The 5,814-nt window shown below is 46.7% G+C and overlaps 1 long non-coding RNA gene across 1 annotated transcript; it reads left to right on the top strand.

The window, feature by feature from the left end:
* The first annotated feature begins 2,610 nt into the window (after positions 1-2,610).
* LOC118942785 lies at positions 2,611-4,928 on the top strand. Its single transcript, XR_005038437.1, has 3 exons — positions 2,611-2,991; positions 3,262-3,398; positions 3,482-4,928. It is a non-coding gene; the product is annotated as an uncharacterized LOC118942785 (long non-coding RNA).
* Positions 4,929-5,814: the final 886 nt, after the last annotated feature.

Genomic DNA, 5,814 nt, shown 5'->3' with positions numbered 1-5,814 from the left:
TAGCCTTTAGCCGTAACCTTATCCTACTTCTACTCTGTTCCTCTGGTGATGTGGAGGTTAATCCAGGTCCTGCAGTAACTAGCTCCACTCCCCAGGTGCTATCATTTGTGGACTTCTGTAACCATAAAAGCCTTGGTGCATGTTAACATTAGAAGCCTACTCCCTAAGTTTGTTTTACTCACTGCTTTAGCACACTCTGCCAACCCAGATGTCTTAGCCATGTCTGAATCCTGGCTTAGGAAAACCACCAAAAACCCTGAAATCTCCATCGATAACTATAACATTTTCCGCCAAGATAGAACTGCCAAAGGTGGCAGGTGACTACTTCTAAAAATGCACCTTTCCAGAAACAAGTCTCTCACTGTTGCCGCTTGCTATAGACCTCCCTCTGCCCCCAGCTGTGCCCTCGATACCATATGTTAATTGATTTCCCCCCCATCTATCTTCTGAGCTCGTGCTACTAGGTGACCTAAACTGGGACTTAAACACCCCGGCCATCCTACAATCTAAGCTTGATGCCCTCAATCTCACACAAATTATCAATAAACCTACCGGGTACAACCCCAAATCAGTAAACACGGGCACCTTCATAGATGTCATCCTAACTAACTCGCCCTCCAAATACACCTCTGCTGTTTTCAATCAAGATCTCAGCGATCACTGCCTCATTGCCTGCATCTGTAATGGGTCTGCGACCAAACGACCATGCCTGCTGACCATGCCTGCACTGTCAAACGCTCCCTAAAACACTTCTGCGAGCAGGCCTTTCTAATCGACCAGGCCGGGGTATCCTGGAATGACATTGACCTCATCCCGTCAGTAGATGATGCCTGGCTATTCTTTCAAAGTGCCTTCCTCACCATCTTAAATAAGCATGCCCAATTCATTTTTTTTTTTTAACTAGGAATAGATATAGTCCTTGGTTCACTCCAGACCTGTCTGCCCTTGACCAGCCAAAAACATCCTGCATTAGCATTGAATAGCCCCCGTGATATGCAACTTTTCAGGGAAGTTAGGAACAAATATACACAGGCAGTTAGAAAAGCTAAGGCTAGCATTTTCAAAACAGAAATCTGCATCCTGTAGTACTAACTCAAAAAAGTTCTGGGACACTGTAAAGTCCATGGAGAATAAGAGCACCTCCTCTGAGCTGCCCACTGCTCTGAGGCTAGGAAACACTTTTACCACCGATATACATCCACTATAATTGAAAATTTCAATAAGCATTTCTCTACGGCTGGCCATGCTTTCCACCTGGCTACCCCCACCCCGGTCAACTGCCCGGCACTCTCCACAGCAACCCGCCATAGCCCCCACAATCTCTCCTTCACCCAAATCCAGATAGCTGATGTTCCGAAAGAGCTGCATAATCTGGACCCATACAAATCAGCTGGGCTAGACAATCTAGACCCTCTTTTTCTAAAATTATCTGCCCAGATTTTTTGCAACCCCTATTACTAGCCTGTTCAACCTCTCCTGAGATTCCCAAAGATTGGAAAGCTGCCGCGGTCATCCCCCTCTTCAAATGGGGTGACACTCTAGACCCGCTCTGCTACAGACCTATATCTATCCTACATGTCTTTCTAAGGTCTTCGAAAGCCAAGTTAACAAACAGAATACCGACCATTTCGAATCCCACCGTACCTTCTCCGCAATCTGGTTTCAGAGCTGATCATGGTTGCACCTCAGGCATGCTCAAGGTCCTACACCACATCATAACCGCCATCAATAAGAGACATTACTGTGCAGCCGTATTCATCGACCTGGCCAAGGCTTTTGACTCTGTCAATCACAACATTCTTATTGCAGACTCGACAGCCTTGGTTTCACAAATGATTGCCTCTGGCGTACTTCGTTCGTCCATCTTGCATGTGTGATTTAATGAAAGTTTGATATTTATAGTAATTTATTTGAATTTGGTGCTGCATTTTCCCTGGCTTTTGACCAGGTGGGACGGGACGCTAGAGTACCACATAATCCTAGAGAGAGGATAAGATTCAAAATTAAATCTAGAATCGGCTTCCTATATCTCAACAAAGCATCCTTCACTCATGCTGCCAAACATACCCTCGTAAAACTGACCATCCTACCGATCCTCGACTTTGGTGATGTCATCTATAAAATAGCCTCTAACACTCCACTCAACAAACTGGATGAGTCTATCACAGTGCCATCCGTTTTGTCACCAAAGCCCCATACACTACCCACCATTGCGACCTGTACGCTCTCGTTGGTTGGCCCTCGCTTCATACTCGTCGCCACACATTCATCTTCTGCCGATCTACCATTCTAGTGTTCAATTGCTATATTGTAGTTACTTCGCCACCATGGCCTATTTATTTCCTTAACTTACCTCATTTGCACTCACTGTATATAGACATTTGTTTTATTTTGTTCTACTGTATTATTGTTTATTCCATGTGTAACTCTGTGTTGTTGTATGTGTAGAATTGCAATGCTTTATCTTGGCTAGGTCGTAGTTGCAAATGAGAACTTGTTCTCAACTAGCCTACCAGGTTAAATAAAGGTGAATGGAGCATGACCTGTACGTCAAAGGCTAAGAAATGCCTGTTCTTTCAGCAGGCCGTCTCCTTCTGAGGTTATCGCATTTCCACATCAGGGGTGGAGATGGAGAGTGACCGCATTGCAGCCGTGCGAAATTGGCCGACTCCCACCACGGTAAAGGAGGTGCAGCGATTTTTAGGGTTTGCCAATTACTACTGGAGATTTATCTGGGCTTTTGGCCAGCGCTCGGGCTAGCCACCAAAGCTCAACCCCTGTGCTTTCTTCTCAAAGAAGCTCAGCCCGGCGGAGCGGAACTATGATGTGGGGGACCTGGAGCTGTTGGCTTTTGAAGGCATGGAGACATTGGCTTGAGGGGGCTAAACACCCTTCTGTCCCATCTGGACCCTTCAGTCCCATCTGGACTGACCACCGCAGCAACCTGAAGTACATCCGGACAGCGAGGAGACTGAATCCTCGTCAGGCAAGGTGGGCCATATTCTTCACCCGTTTTGTGTTTACCCTGTCCTTACAGACCTGGTTCCCAGAATGTAAAGGCAGACGCACTGTCCCGGTTGTATGACACTGAGGAGCGGCCCATGGAACAGACTCCCATTCTCCCGGCCTCCTTCCTGGTAGCGCCGGTTTTGACACGGACATAGAGCAGGCGTTGCGTACTGAGCCCGCTCCACTCCAGTGGTCGTTGGTACGTTCCGTCTGCTGTCCGTGACCAGTTGATCTACACATCTCCTTCCTCAGGTCATCCGGGGATCGGTGGGTGCGCTGTCTGACTGGGAAGTACAGGTGTCCCACCTTGGCCAAGTGACGTGAGGGTTTATGTTTCCTCCTGCTCGGTGTGTGCGCCCAGTGTAAGGTTCCTAGACACCTGCCCAGAGGTAAGCTACATCCCTTACCCGTTCCACAACAGCCTTGGTCACACCTGTCGGTGGATTTTCTGACGGATCTTCCTCTTTCGCAGGGTAACACCACGATCCTGGTCATTGTGGATCATTGTGGGACGGTTTCAGCGGTCCTATTGCCAGGACCAGCCGGGGGAGTGGGCGGCGTTCGTACCCTGGGCAGAGATGGCTCTGCCACTCCTCCACTAACCTTTCCCCCTTTCAGTGTGTATTGGGGTACCAGCCGGTTCTGGTACCGTGGCATCAGAGTCAGACTGAGGCTCCTGCTTGTTGCTTGTTTCAGACGCACGGAAGAAACATGGGAGGTCGCCCATGGTCACCTTCAGTGGGGCTCGCTACGTCAAAAGACCAAGCACGGACCGTCACCGCAGTGTAGCCCCGGTGTTCGCCTGCCCTGAGGAGAGTGAACGAGTTATGTTACAGGTTACAGCTTCACACTGATTACCATATTAACCCCTCGTTCCATGTGTCTCTCCTCAGGCCGGTGGTGGTCGGTCCGCTCCAGGAGTCTGAGATAAGGGAGGTACCTCTGGCGTACTTCGTCCGATCCATCTTGGATTCGAGGCGTCGGGAAGGGGGTCTTCAGTATCTTGTAGAGTGGGAGGGGCACGGTCCGGAGGAGAGATGCTCGGCTCATCCCCGAGGCCGGTGTCGGCACGCCGCTGGAGACTCACGTCAAGGGGGGGTACTGTCATGGCTTCTGCCGAAGTCGGCACCTCTCCTTGTTCGGGCAGCGTTCGGCGGTCAACGTCACCGGCTTTCTAGCCATCGCCACTCCATTCTTCAATTTTCCATTGGTTTTGTCTTGTTCCAATTCACACCTGGTTTGCATTCCCTAATCACATTACATTACATTACATGTCTTTGTGTGTAATTATTTTGTGTGTTACGTGTTGTACGCACTAAGCTAAGCATTTGTTATTTTCTGTGTGTTTTCACAAAGCTTATTTGTAATTGCTATACATTTATGTTGTGTGACATTTGTGCGTGCTTTACACTTTACCTTGTTGGCTGGAGGAGGTTTTTGAAGCGGCTGCGTCCATCTGTATATCTCTCCTGCATTAATAAAGTTTGCTCCTGTTCACAATTCTCTGTTCTCCTGCACCTGACTTCACCACAGTACGCACATGCTTGACAGCTGTGTGATTAATTTCTGGGTCCATACGTGATCCAAATTGGGTGTTCCGGTATGTGATATCTCCACCCTCGCAAATGGAAACTGTCAGCCAAAGCTAATTTTAGCACATGCGTGAAGCAGTCAAAGCACTGCCTTCGTACAATCCTGGTACTTCCAAATAATCAGTGAGTGACGAAAATTTTAACACCGGAACTACTACTCCTTGTTATTTCCATCCCGTCACGACAGATTCTTCAGATTATGTGCAGAATCTGTCAATGAGAGATTAAGAGCAGTCTATAGACTGCTTACAAGATAAGGAAACAAATATCTGAATACATTATTTTCCAATCCAATTTACCTATGGGAGAAAATTTGCTGGTTTAGAAATGGTTATAGAAGATTAAATCAATGCTACCTTTTGTCCTGGTGGCCCCTCATGTTCCTAGAAAGAAAGAGGTTAGATGTTAGATGAAATAATATGATTTATGATTTACTCTGCTAACTCGTTCACAAGTGAGAGACTCACCCTGCTCCTAGTGGCATGGTTTCATACAATAAAAACAAAAATGTGTCGTTAGGACGTCATGAAATGGTTGCCTAAAGTCGCCAGGATGTTGTGTCATGGTCTTGTGGAGGTTTTGTCTACTTCCCGGTTTGTTCCTGGGACGCCCCTGAGGATAAATTTAGGACGTTCTCCGAATAGTAAGTATTACTCACAAGATCTTGGTTCACCGCAATGACTGCTGTAAGCTACACTTTGCACTTCAAAGAAAATCTTAGCTCTGTTAAAAATGCACTCAATAAAAAGTATTTTATCATAATGATAATAGTAGTAAAATAATTACAGAGCAATGTGCCACACCAACATAAGACAGCTATACAAAATCTCCAAATTGCTGAAATAAGTCAAATTAATGATGAGAGAATAGTCATCCTGACAACTGAAATAGCAGTGCCGATGGCAAGCTTTTGCTAAGTGTAGAGATGTGTAGGGAACTTCTGAGAACGGTTCTGACTTTTTTGGAGCTGCAGAAAGGTCAGCATACTCCAAATCCAGAGGTTGTGAGTTCACAACCTCTGGATTTGGAGTATGCTGATCTTTCTCCAGCCCCACAAAAGTCTGTACCATTCTCAGATGTCCCCTACACACCCCTGCACATGTTCAATTGTATTTTTCATACTATAAAATAATGCCAAGGAATTCTAACCAAATCTTGGCTGTTAAATAAACTAGTATAGCCCACATCCATATGGCATAGCCAGATCAGACCC

This window comes from Oncorhynchus mykiss, chromosome 21 (assembly GCF_013265735.2).
Source record: "Oncorhynchus mykiss isolate Arlee chromosome 21, USDA_OmykA_1.1, whole genome shotgun sequence".
NCBI classification, from domain to species: domain Eukaryota; kingdom Metazoa; phylum Chordata; class Actinopteri; order Salmoniformes; family Salmonidae; genus Oncorhynchus; species Oncorhynchus mykiss.
This window is presented reverse-complemented; position numbering and strand designations above follow the sequence as displayed.